Genomic DNA, 15,764 nt, shown 5'->3' on the forward strand with positions numbered 1-15,764 from the left:
TCAATCACAATGCATGTAATCCACTGCATTCAATCTGGATGCATTGGGCCATGCTGCATAAAATCCACTGCATTCAATCGTGCTGCATAAAATCCACTGCATTCAATTGGGTTCCATTTCGTAACACTACATGGAATACACTGCATTCAATCATGCTGTATGGAATAAACTGCATTCAATCGGGATGCATTTAACCACGCTGCATGGATTACACTTCATTCAATCACAATGCATGGAATCCACTGCATTCTATCAGGATGCTTTGGGCCATGCTGCATAAAATCCACTGCATTCAATAGGTTTCCATTTCTTCACGCTGCATGGAATCCACTGCATTCAATAGGGTTCCATTCCTTCACGCTGCATGGAATCCACCTCATTCAATAGGGATGCATTTTACCACGCTGCATGGATTACACTGCATTCAATCGCAATGCATAGAATCCACTGCATTCAATCGGGGTGCATTTTACACCGCTGAATGAAATCCACTGCATTTAATCACGCTGCATGTAATGCATGGAATTTAATCGGGACTCATTTTACTAAGCTGTATGGAATCGACTGTATTTAATCACGCTGCATGGAATCAACTGCATTCAATCGGGATTCATTTTACAAGGCTGCATGGAGTTCACTGCATTCAATCACAATGCATGGAATCCACTGCATTCAATCGGGATAATTTGGGCCATGCTGCATAAAATCCACTGCATTCAATCATGCTGCATGGAATCCACTGCATTCGACCATGCTGAATAAAATCCCATGCATTAAATATAGTTCAATTTCTTCACGCTGCATGGAATCCACTGCATTCAATCAGAATCCATTTTACAACGCTGCATGTATTACACTGTTTCAATCACGCTGCATGGAATCCACTGCATTCAATCGGGATGCTTTCGGCCATGCTACATAAAATACACTGCATTCAATCATGCTGCATAATATCCGCTCCATAGTATCCCCTGCATTCATTCATGCTGTAAAAAAACCACTGCATTCAATAAGGTTCCATTTCTTCACGATGCATGTTATACACTGCATTCAATCATGCTGCATTTAATTCGCTGCATTCAATCGGGATGCATTTTACCACGCTGCATGGATTAAACCGCATTCAATCACAATGCATGGAATCCACTGCATTCAATCGGGGTGATTTTGGCCATGCTGCATAAAATCCACTGCATTATTTCGGGATGCATTGGGCCTCACTGCATGGACTCCACTGCATACAATCGGGATCCATTGCGCCAAAATGCATTGAATCTTCTGCATTCAATGACGCTGCATGGAATCCACTGCATTCAATCGGGATGCTTTGGGCCATGCTGCATAAAATCCACTGCATTCAATCATGCTGCATGGAATCCACTGCATTCAATCATGCTGCATAAAATTCACTGCATTCAATAGGGTTTCATTTTTTCATGCTGCATGGAATCCACTGCATTCAATCATGCTGCATGGAATCCAATGCATTCCATCGGGATGCATTTTACCAGGCTGCATGGAATTCACTGCATTCAATCAACATGCACGGAATCCACTGCATTCAATCGGGATGCATTTTACTAGGCTGCATGGAATCCTCTGCATTCAATGATGCTGCATGGAATCCACTGCATTCAATCGGGATGTATTTTAACACGCTGCGTGGTATCCACCGCAATGAATAACGCTGCATGGAATCCAATGCATTCAATCGGGATGAATTTTAAAAGGCCGCATGGAATCCAGTGCATTCAATCAGGAACCATTGCGCCTTGATGCATGGAATTAGTGCATTCAATGAGAATCAATTGCACCACACTGCATGAAATCCACTGACTCAATCGGGATGTTTTGGGCCATGCTGCATAAAATCCACTGCATTCAACGGGATGCATTGGGCCTCGCTGAATGGACTCCACTGCATACAATCGGGATCCATTGCGCCAAAATGCAAGGAATCCTCTGCATTCAATGACGCTGCATGGAATCCACTGCATTCAATCGGGATGCATTTTACCACGCTGCATGGATTACACTGCATTCAATCACAATGCATGGACTCCACCGCATAAAATCGGGATCCATTGCGCCACAATGCATGGAATCCTCTGCATTCAATGACGCTGCATGGACTCCACTGCATTCAATCGGGATGCATTGGGCCTCTCTGCATGGACTCCACAGCATTACATCTGGCTGCATGGACTCCACTGCATTATATCTCGCTGCATGGAATCCTCTGCATTCAATGACGCTGCATGGAATCCACTGCATTCAATCGGGATGCATTTTACCAGGCTGCATGGAATCCACTGCATTCAATCGGGATGCATTGGGCCTCACTGCATGGACTCCACTGCATTCAATCGGGATCCATTGCACCACAATGAATGGAATCCTCTGCATTCAATGACGCTACATGTAATCCACTGCTACCAATCGGGATGCATTTTACCAGGCTTCATGGAATGCACTGCATTCAATCACGCTGCATGGAATCCACTGCTTTCAATCGGAATTCATTTTACCACGCTGCATGGATTACACTGCATTCAATCACAATGCATGGAATCCACTGCATTCAATGAAGCTGCATGGAATCCACTGCATTCAATCGGGATGCTTTGGGCCAGGCTGAATAAAATCCACTGCATTCACTCGGGATGCATGGGCCTCGCTGCATGGACTCCACTGCATTAAATCTCGCTGCATGGAATCCTCTGCATTCAATGACGCTACATGGAATCCACTGCGCTCAATCAGGATGCATTTTACAACGCTGCATGTATTACAATGCATTCAATCACAATGCATGGAATCCACTGCATTCAATCGGGATGCTTTCAGCCATGCTGCATAAAATCCACTACATTCAATTGGGATGCATTGGGTCTCACTGCATGGACTCCACCGCATAAAATCGGGATCCATTGCACAACAATGCATGGAATCCTCTGCATTCAATGACGCTGCATTGAATCCACTGCATTCAATCGGGATGCTTTGGGCCATTCTGCATAAACTCCACTGCATTCAATAGGGTTCCCTTTCTTCATGCTGCATGGAATACACTGATATCAATCACGCTGCATGGAATCCACTGCATTCAAACAGGAGGCATTTTACCAAGCTGCATGGAATCCACTGCATTTAATCACGCTGCATGGAATCCACTGCATTCAATCAGGATGCATTTTTCCAGGGTGCATGGAATCCACTGCATTCAATAATGCTGCAGGAAACCACTGCATTCTATCATGCTGCATGGAATCCACTGCATTAAATAGGGTTCCATTTCTTCACCCTGCATGGAATCCACTGCATTCAATCACGCTGCATGTAAACCACTGCATTCAATCGGGATGCATTTAACCAGGCTGCATGGAATCCATGCATTCATCACGCTGCATGGACTCCACTGCATACAATCGGGATCCATTGCGCCACAAGGCATGGAATACTCTGCATTCAATCGGGATGCTTTGGGCCATGCTGCATAAAATCTACTGCATTCAATCATGCTGCATGAAATCCACTGCATTGAATGACGCTGCATAAAATCCACTGCATTCAATAGGGTTCCATTTCTTCACACTTCATGGAATACTGCATTCAATCACGCTTCATGGAATCCACTGCATTCAATCGGGATGAATTTTACAACCCTGAATGGAGTACACTGCATTCAAACACGCTGCATGGAATCCACTGCATTCCATCGGGATGCTTTGGGCCATGCTGCATAAAATACACTGCATTCAATCGGGATGCATTGGGCCTCGCTGCATGGACTCCACTGCATACAATCGGGATCCATTGCGCCAAAATGCATGGAATCCTCTGCATTCAATCACGCTGCATGGAATCCACTGCATTCAATCGGGATGCTTTGGGCCATGCTGCATAAAATCCACTGCATTCAATCATGCTGCATGGAATCCACTGCACTCAATCATGTTGCATAAAATTCACTGCATTCAATAGGGTTTCATTTTTTCATGCTGCATGGAATCCACTGCATTCAATCATGCTGCATGGAATCCACTGCATTCGACCATGCTGAATAAAATCCCATGCATTAAATATAGTTCAATTTCTTCACGCTGCATGGAATCCACTGCATTCAATCAGAATCCATTTTACAACGCTGCATGTATTACACTGTTTCAATCACGCTGCATGGAATCCACTGCATTCAATCGGGATGCTTTCGGCCATGCTACATAAAATACACTGCATTCAATCATGCTGCATAATATCCGCTCCATAGTATCCCCTGCATTCATTCATGCTGTAAAAAAACCACTGCATTCAATAAGGTTCCATTTCTTCACGATGCATGTTATACACTGCATTCAATCATGCTGCATTTAATTCACTGCATTCAATCGGGATGCATTTTACCACGCTGCATGGATTAAACCGCATTCAATCACAATGCATGGAATCCACTGCATTCAATCGGGGTGATTTTGGCCATGCTGCATAAAATCCACTGCATTAGTTCGGGATGCATTGGGCCTCACTGCATGGACTCCACTGCATACAATCGGGATCCATTGCGCCAAAATGCATTGAATCTTCTGCATTCAATGACGCTGCATGGAATCCACTGCATTCAATCGGGATGCTTTGGGCCATGCTGCATAAAATCCACTGCATTCAATCATGCTGCATGGAATCCACTGCATTCAATCATGCTGCATAAAATTCACTGCATTCAATAGGGTTTCATTTTTTCATGCTGCATGGAATCCACTGCATTCAATCATGCTGCATGGAATCCAATGCATTCCATCGGGATGCATTTTACCAGGCTGCATGGAATTCACTGCATTCAATCAACATGCACGGAATCCACTGCATTCAATCGGGATGCATTTTACTAGGCTGCATGGAATCCTCTGCATTCAATGATGCTGCATGGAATCCACTGCATTCAATCGGGATGTATTTTAACACGCTGCGTGGTATCCACCGCAATGAATAACGCTGCATGGAATCCAATGCATTCAATCGGGATGAATTTTAAAAGGCCGCATGGAATCCAGTGCATTCAATCAGGAACCATTGCGCCTTGATGCATGGAATTAGTGCATTCAATGAGAATCAATTGCACCACACTGCATGAAATCCACTGACTCAATCGGGATGTTTTGGGCCATGCTGCATAAAATCCACTGCATTCAACGGGATGCATTGGGCCTCGCTGAATGGACTCCACTGCATACAATCGGGATCCATTGCGCCAAAATGCAAGGAATCCTCTGCATTCAATGACGCTGCATGGAATCCACTGCATTCAATCGGGATGCATTTTACCACGCTGCATGGATTACACTGCATTCAATCACAATGCATGGACTCCACCGCATAAAATCGGGATCCATTGCGCCACAATGCATGGAATCCTCTGCATTCAATGACGCTGCATGGAATCCACTGCATTCAATCGGGATGAATTTTACAACCCTGAATGGAGTACACTGCATTCAAACACGCTGCATGGAATCCACTGCATTCCATCGGGATGCTTTGGGCCATGCTGCATAAAATACACTGCATTCAATCGGGATGCATTGGGCCTCGCTGCATGGACTCCACTGCATACAATCGGGATCCATTGCGCCAAAATGCATGGAATCCTCTGCATTCAATCACGCTGCATGGAATCCACTGCATTCAATCGGGATGCTTTGGGCCATGCTGCATAAAATCCACTGCATTCAATCATGCTGCATGGAATCCACTGCACTCAATCATGTTGCATAAAATTCACTGCATTCAATAGGGTTTCATTTTTTCATGCTGCATGGAATCCACTGCATTCAATCATGCTGCATGGAATCCACTGCATTCGACCATGCTGAATAAAATCCCATGCATTAAATATAGTTCAATTTCTTCACGCTGCATGGAATCCACTGCATTCAATCAGAATCCATTTTACAACGCTGCATGTATTACACTGTTTCAATCACGCTGCATGGAATCCACTGCATTCAATCGGGATGCTTTCGGCCATGCTACATAAAATACACTGCATTCAATCATGCTGCATAATATCCGCTCCATAGTATCCCCTGCATTCATTCATGCTGTAAAAAAACCACTGCATTCAATAAGGTTCCATTTCTTCACGATGCATGTTATACACTGCATTCAATCATGCTGCATTTAATTCACTGCATTCAATCGGGATGCATTTTACCACGCTGCATGGATTAAACCGCATTCAATCACAATGCATGGAATCCACTGCATTCAATCGGGGTGATTTTGGCCATGCTGCATAAAATCCACTGCATTAGTTCGGGATGCATTGGGCCTCACTGCATGGACTCCACTGCATACAATCGGGATCCATTGCGCCAAAATGCATTGAATCTTCTGCATTCAATGACGCTGCATGGAATCCACTGCATTCAATCGGGATGCTTTGGGCCATGCTGCATAAAATCCACTGCATTCAATCATGCTGCATGGAATACACTGCATTCAATCATGCTGCATAAAATTCACTGCATTCAATAGGGTTTCATTTTTTCATGCTGCATGGAATCCACTGCATTCAATCATGCTGCATGGAATCCAATGCATTCCATCGGGATGCATTTTACCAGGCTGCATGGAATTCACTGCATTCAATCAACATGCACGGAATCCACTGCATTCAATCGGGATGCATTTTACTAGGCTGCATGGAATCCTCTGCATTCAATGATGCTGCATGGAATCCACTGCATTCAATCGGGATGTATTTTAACACGCTGCGTGGTATCCACCGCAATGAATAACGCTGCATGGAATCCAATGCATTCAATCGGGATGAATTTTAAAAGGCCGCATGGAATCCAGTGCATTCAATCAGGAACCATTGCGCCTTGATGCATGGAATTAGTGCATTCAATGAGAATCAATTGCACCACACTGCATGAAATCCACTGACTCAATCGGGATGTTTTGGGCCATGCTGCATAAAATCCACTGCATTCAACGGGATGCATTGGGCCTCGCTGAATGGACTCCACTGCATACAATCGGGATCCATTGCGCCAAAATGCAAGGAATCCTCTGCATTCAATGACGCTGCATGGAATCCACTGCATTCAATCGGGATGCATTTTACCACGCTGCATGGATTACACTGCATTCAATCACAATGCATGGACTCCACCGCATAAAATCGGGATCCATTGCGCCACAATGCATGGAATCCTCTGCATTCAATGACGCTGCATGGAATCCACTGCATTCAATCGGGATGAATTTTACAACCCTGAATGGAGTACACTGCATTCAAACACGCTGCATGGAATCCACTGCATTCCATCGGGATGCTTTGGGCCATGGTGCATAAAATCCACTGCATGCAATCATGCTGCATGGAATCCACTGCATTCAATAGGGTTCCATTGCTTCACGCTGCATGGAATCCACTGCATTCAATCACGCTGCATGGAATCCACTGCATTCAATCGGGATGCATTTTACCACGCTGCATGGAGTACACTGCATTCAATCACAATGCATGTAATCCACTGCATTCAATCTGGATGCATTGGGCCATGCTGCATAAAATCCACTGCATTCAATAGGGTTCCATTTCTTCACACTTCATGGAATACTGCATTCAATCACGCTTCATGGAATCCACTGCATTCAATCAGGATGAATTTTACAACCCTGAATTGAGTACACTGCATTCAATCACAATGCATGGAATCCACTGCATTCCATCGGGATGCTTTGGGCCATGCCTCATAAAATCCACTGAATTCAATCGGGATGCCTTGGGCCTCGCTGCATGGACTCCACTGCATACAATCAGGATCCATTGCGCCACAATGCATGGAATCCTCGCATTCATTGACGCTGCATGTAATCCAATGTATTCAATCGGGATGCTTTGGGCCATGCTGCATAAAATCCACTACATTCAATCATGCTTCATGGAATCCACTGCACTCAATCATGCTGCATAAAATCCACTGCATACAATAGGGTTCCATAACTTCACACTGTATGGAATACACTTCATTCCATCACGCTGCATGGAATCCACTGCATTTAATCGGGATGCCTTTTACCACGCTGCATGGAGTACACTGCATTCAATCATGCTGCAGGGAATCCACTGTATTCAATCGGGATGTTTTGAGCCATGCTGCTTAAAATCCACTGCATTCAATCAGGATGCATTTGGCCTCGCTGCATGGACTCCACTGCATAAAATCTGGATCCATTGCGCAACAATGCATGGAATCCTCTGCATTCAATGACGCTGCATGGAATCCAGTGCATTCAATCGGGATGTTTTGGGCCATGCTGCATATAATCCACTGCATTCAATCGGGATGCCTTGGGCCTCACTGCATGGACTCCACTGCATGCAATCGGGATCCATTGCACCACAATGCATGGAATCCTCTGCATTCAATGACGCTGCATGGAATCCACTGCATTCAATCGGGATGCTTTGGGCCATGCTGTATAAAATCCACTGCATCAATCATGCTGCATGGAATCCACTGCATTCAATCATGCTGCATAATATTCACTGCATTCAATAGTGTACCTTTTCTTCACACTGCATGAAATACACTGCATTCAATCACGCTGTATGGAATAAACTGCATTCAATCGGGATGCATTTAACCACGCTGCATGGATTACACTGCATTCAATGACGCTGCATGGAATCCACTGCATTCAATCGGGATGCTTTGGGGCATGCTTCATGAAATCCACTGCATTCAATCATGCTGCATGGAATCCACTGCATTCAATAGGGTTCCATTTCTTCATGCTGAATGGAATACAGTGCATGCAATCACGCTGCATTGACTCCACTTGATAAAATCGGGATCCATTGCGCCACAATGCATGGAATCCTCTGAATTCAATGACGCTGCATGGAATCCACTGCAATCAATCGGGATGCTTTGGGCCATGGTGCATAAAATCCACTGCATGCAATCATGCTGCATGGAATCCACTGCATTCAATAGGGTTCCATTGCTTCACGCTGCATGGAATCCACTGCATTCAATCACGCTGCATGGAATCCACTGCATTCAATCGGGATGCATTTTACCACGCTGCATGGAGTACACTGCATTCAATCACAATGCATGTAATCCACTGCATTCAATCTGGATGCATTGGGCCATGCTGCATAAAATCCACTGCATTCAATAGGGTTCCATTTCTTCACACTTCATGGAATACTGCATTCAATCACGCTTCATGGAATCCACTGCATTCAATCGGGATGAATTTTACAACCCTGAATGGAGTACACTGCATTCAATCACAATGCATGGAATCCACTGCATTCCATCGGGATGCTTTGGGCCATGCCTCATAAAATCCACTGAATTCAATCGGGATGCCTTGGGCCTCGCTGCATGGACTCCACTGCATACAATCAGGATCCATTGCGCCACAATGCATGGAATCCTCGCATTCATTGACGCTGCATGTAATCCAATGTATTCAATCGGGATGCTTTGGGCCATGCTGCATAAAATCCACTACATTCAATCATGCTTCATGGAATCCACTGCACTCAATCATGCTGCATAAAATCCACTGCATACAATAGGGTTCCATAACTTCACACTGTATGGAATACACTTCATTCCATCACGCTGCATGGAATCCACTGCATTTAATCGGGATGCATTTTACCACGCTGCATGGATTACACTGCATTCAATCATGCTGCAGGGAATCCACTGTATTCAATCGGGATGTTTTGAGCCATGCTGCTTAAAATCCACTGCATTCAATCAGGATGCATTTGGCCTCGCTGCATGGACTCCACTGCATAAAATCTGGATCCATTGCGCAACAATGCATGGAATCCTCTGCATTCAATGACGCTGCATGGAATCCAGTGCATTCAATCGGGATGTTTTGGGCCATGCTGCATATAATCCACTGCATTCAATCGGGATGCCTTGGGCCTCACTGCATGGACTCCACTGCATGCAATCGGGATCCATTGCGCCACAATGCATGGAATCCTCTGCATTCAATGACGCTGCATGGAATCCACTGCATTCAATCGGGATGCTTTGGGCCATGCTGTATAAAATCCACTGCATCAATCATGCTGCATGGAATCCACTGCATTCAATCATGCTGCATAATATTCACTGCACTCAATAGTGTACCTTTTCTTCACACTGCATGAAATACACTGCATTCAATCACGCTGTATGGAATAAACTGCATTCAATCGGGATGCATTTAACCACGCTGCATGGATTACACTGCATTCAATCGCAATGCATAGAATCCACTGCATTCAATCGGGGTGCATTTTACACCGCTGAATGAAATCCACTGCATTTAATCACGCTGCATGTAATCCATGGAATTTAATCGGGATTCATTTTACTAAGCTGTATGGAATCGACTGTATTTAATCACGCTGCATGGAATCAACTGCATTCAATCGGGATTCATTTTACAAGGCTGCATGGAGTTCACTGCATTCAATCACAATGCATGGAATCCACTGCATTCAATCGGGATAATTTGGGCCATGCTGCATAAAATCCACTGCATTCAATCATGCTGCATGGAATCCACTGCATTCGACCATGCTGAATAAAATCCCATGCATTAAATATAGTTCAATTTCTTCACGCTGCATGGAATCCACTGCATTCAATCAGAATCCATTTTACAACGCTGCATGTATTACACTGTTTCAATCACGCTGCATGGAATCCACTGCATTCAATCGGGATGCTTTCGGCCATGCTACATAAAATACACTGCATTCAATCATGCTGCATAATATCCGCTCCATAGTATCCCCTGCATTCATTCATGCTGTAAAAAAACCACTGCATTCAATAAGGTTCCATTTCTTCACGATGCATGTTATACACTGCATTCAATCATGCTGCATTTAATTCACTGCATTCAATCGGGATGCATTTTACCACGCTGCATGGATTACACCGCATTCAATCACAATGCATGGACTCCACCGCATAAAATCGGGATCCATTGCGCCACAATGCATGGAATCCTCTGCATTCAATGACGCTGCATGGAATCCACTGCATTCAAAAGGGATGGTTTGGGCCATGCTGCATAAAATCCACTGCATTCAATCGGGATGCATTGGGCCTCTCTGCATGGACTCCACAGCATTACATCTGGCTGCATGGACTCCACTGCATTATATCTCGCTGCATGTAATCCTCTGCATTCAATGACGCTGCATGGAATCCACTGCATTCAATCGGGATGCATTTTACCAGGCTGCATGGAATCCACTGCATTCAATCGGGATGCATTGGGCCTCACTGCATGGACTCCACTGCATTCAATCGGGATCCATTGCACCACAATGAATGGAATCCTCTGCATTCAATGACGCTACATGTAATCCACTGCTACCAATCGGGATGCATTTTACCAGGCTTCATGGAATGCACTGCATTCAATCACGCTGCATGGAATCCACTGCTTTCAATCGGAATTCATTTTACCACGCTGCATGGATTACACTGCATTCAATCACAATGCATGGAATCCACTGCATTCAATGAAGCTGCATGGAATCCACTGCATTCAATCGGGATGCTTTGGGCCAGGCTGAATAAAATCCACTGCATTCACTCGGGATGCATGGGCCTCGCTGCATGGACTCCACTGCATTAAATCTCGCTGCATGGAATCCTCTGCATTCAATGATGCTACATGGAATCCACTGCGCTCAATCAGGATGCATTTTACAACGCTGCATGTATTACAATGCATTCAATCACAATGCATGGAATCCACTGCATTCAATCGGGATGCTTTCAGCCATGCTGCATAAAATCCACTACATTCAATTGGGATGCATTGGGTCTCACTGCATGGACTCCACCACATAAAATCGGGATCCATTGCGCAACAATGCATGGAATCCTCTGCATTCAATGACGCTGCATTGAATCCACTGCATTCAATCGGGATGCTTTGGGCCATTCTGCATAAACTACACTGCAATCAATAGGGTTCCCTTTCTTCATGCTGCATGGAATACACTGATATCAATCACGCTGCATGGAATCCACTGCATTCAATCGGGATGAATTTTACAACCCTGAATGGAGTACACTGCATTCAATCACAATGCATGGAATCCACTGCATTCCATCGGGATGCTTTGGGCCATGCCTCATAAAATCCACTGAATTCAATCGGGATGCCTTGGGCCTCGCTGCATGGACTCCACTGCATACAATCAGGATCCATTGCGCCACAATGCATGGAATCCTCGCATTCATTGACGCTGCATGTAATCCAATGTATTCAATCGGGATGCTTTGGGCCATGCTGCATAAAATCCACTACATTCAATCATGCTTCATGGAATCCACTGCACTCAATCATGCTGCATAAAATCCACTGCATACAATAGGGTTCCATAACTTCACACTGTATGGAATACACTTCATTCCATCACGCTGCATGGAATCCACTGCATTTAATCGGGATGCATTTTACCACGCTGCATGGATTACACTGCATTCAATCATGCTGCAGGGAATCCACTGTATTCAATCGGGATGTTTTGAGCCATGCTGCTTAAAATCCACTGCATTCAATCAGGATGCATTTGGCCTCGCTGCATGGACTCCACTGCATAAAATCTGGATCCATTGCGCAACAATGCATGGAATCCTCTGCATTCAATGACGCTGCATGGAATCCACTGCATTCAATCGGGATGTTTTGGGCCATGCTGCATATAATCCACTGCATTCAATCGGGATGCCTTGGGCCTCACTGCATGGACTCCACTGCATGCAATCGGGATCCATTGCGCCACAATGCATGGAATCCTCTGCATTCAATGACGCTGCATGGAATCCACTGCATTCAATCGGGATGCTTTGGGCCATGCTGTATAAAATCCACTGCATCAATCATGCTGCATGGAATCCACTGCATTCAATCATGCTGCATAATATTCACTGCATTCAATAGTGTACCTTTTCTTCACACTGCATGAAATACACTGCATTCAATCACGCTGTATGGAATAAACTGCATTCAATCGGGATGCATTTAACCACGCTGCATGGATTACACTGCATTCAATGACGCTGCATGGAATCCACTGCATTCAATCGGGATGCTTTGGGGCATGCTTCATGAAATCCACTGCATTCAATCATGCTGCATGGAATCCACTGCATTCAATAGGGTTCCATTTCTTCACGCTGAATGGAATACAGTGCATGCAATCACGCTGCATTGACTCCACTTGATAAAATCGGGATCCATTGCGCCACAATGCATGGAATCCTCTGAATTCAATGACGCTGCATGGAATCCACTGCAATCAATCGGGATGCTTTGGGCCATGGTGCATAAAATCCACTGCATGCAATCATGCTGCATGGAATCCACTGCATTCAATAGGGTTCCATTGCTTCACGCTGCATGGAATCCACTGCATTCAATCACGCTGCATGGAATCCACTGCATTCAATCGGGATGCATTTTACCACGCTGCATGGAGTACACTGCATTCAATCACAATGCATGTAATCCACTGCATTCAATCTGGATGCATTGGGCCATGCTGCATAAAATCCACTGCATTCAATCGTGCTGCATAAAATCCACTGCATTCAATTGGGTTCCATTTCGTAACACTACATGGAATACACTTCATTCAATCACGCTGTATGGAATAAACTACATTCAATCGGGATGCATTTAACCACGCTGCATGGATTACACTTCATTCAATCACAATGCATGGAATCCACTGCATTCTATCAGGATGCTTTGGGCCATGCTGCATAAAATCCACTGCATTCAATAGGGTTCCATTTCTTCACGCTGCATGGAATCCACTGCATTCAATAGGGTTCCATTCCTTCACGCTGCATGGAATCCACCTCATTCAATAGGGATGCATTTTACCACGCTGCATGGATTACACTGCATTCAATCGCAATGCATAGAATCCACTGCATTCAATCGGGGTGCATTTTACACCGCTGAATGAAATCCACTGCATTTAATCACGCTGCATGTAATCCATGGAATTTAATCGGGATTCATTTTACTAAGCTGTATGGAATCGACTGTATTTAATCACGCTGCATGGAATCAACTGCATTCAATCGGGATTCATTTTACAAGGCTGCATGGAGTTCACTGCATTCAATCACAATGCATGGAATCCACTGCATTCAATCGGGATAATTTGGGCCATGCTGCATAAAATCCACTGCATTCAATCATGCTGCATGGAATCCACTGCATTCGACCATGCTGAATAAAATCCCATGCATTAAATATAGTTCAATTTCTTCACGCTGCATGGAATCCACTGCATTCAATCAGAATCCATTTTACAACGCTGCATGTATTACACTGTTTCAATCACGCTGCATGGAATCCACTGCATTCAATCGGGATGCTTTCGGCCATGCTACATAAAATACACTGCATTCAATCATGCTGCATAATATCCGCTCCATAGTATCCCCTGCATTCATTCATGCTGTAAAAAAACCACTGCATTCAATAAGGTTCCATTTCTTCACGATGCATGTTATACACTGCATTCAATCATGCTGCATTTAATTCACTGCATTCAATCGGGATGCATTTTACCACGCTGCATGGATTAAACCGCATTCAATCACAATGCATGGAATCCACTGCATTCAATCGGGGTGATTTTGGCCATGCTGCATAAAATCCACTGCATTAGTTCGGGATGCATTGGGCCTCACTGCATGGACTCCACTGCATACAATCGGGATCCATTGCGCCAAAATGCATTGAATCTTCTGCATTCAATGACGCTGCATGCAATCCACTGCATTCAATCGGGATGCTTTGGGCCATGCTGCATAAAATCCACTGCATTCAATCATGCTGCATGGAATCCACTGCATTCAATCATGCTGCATAAAATTCACTGCAGTCAATAGGGTTTCATTTTTTCATGCTGCATGGAATCCACTGCATTCAATCATGCTGCATGGAATCCAATGCATTCCATCGGGATGCATTTTACCAGGCTGCATGGAATTCACTGCATTCAATCAACATGCACGGAATCCAATGCATTCAATCGGGATGAATTTTAAAAGGCCGCATGGAATCCAGTGCATTCAATCAGGAACCATTGCGCCTTGATGCATGGAATTAGTGCATTCAATGAGAATCAATTGCACCACACTGCATGAAATCCACTGACTCAATCGGGATGTTTTGGGCCATGCTGCATAAAATCCACTGCATTCAACGGGATGCATTGGGCCTCGCTGAATGGACTCCACTGCATACAATCGGGATCCATTGCGCCAAAATGCAAGGAATCCTCTGCATTCAATGACGCTGCATGGAATCCACTGCATTCAATCGGGATGCATTTTACCACGCTGCATGGATTACACTGCATTCAATCACAATGCATGGACTCCACCGCATAAAATCGGGATCCATTGCGCCACAATGCATGGAATAATCTGCATTCAATGACGCTGCATGGAATCTACTGCATTCAAAAGGGATGGTTTGGGCCATGCTGCATAAAATCCACTGCATTCAATCAGGATGCATTGGGCCTCTCTGCATGGACTCCACAGCATTACATCTGGCTGCATGGACTCCACTGCATTATATCTCACTGCATGGAATCCTCTGCATTCAATGACGCTGCATGGAATCCACTGCATTCAATCGGGATGCATTTTACCAGGCTGCATGGAATCCAC

Source organism: Sus scrofa, chromosome 18 (genome assembly GCF_054392235.1).
Source record: "Sus scrofa isolate SSC_HxYL_T2T_F1_AM1 chromosome 18, Sscrofa_HxYL_maternal_Yorkshire_Landrace_v2.0, whole genome shotgun sequence".
Lineage (NCBI taxonomy): Eukaryota > Metazoa > Chordata > Mammalia > Artiodactyla > Suidae > Sus > Sus scrofa.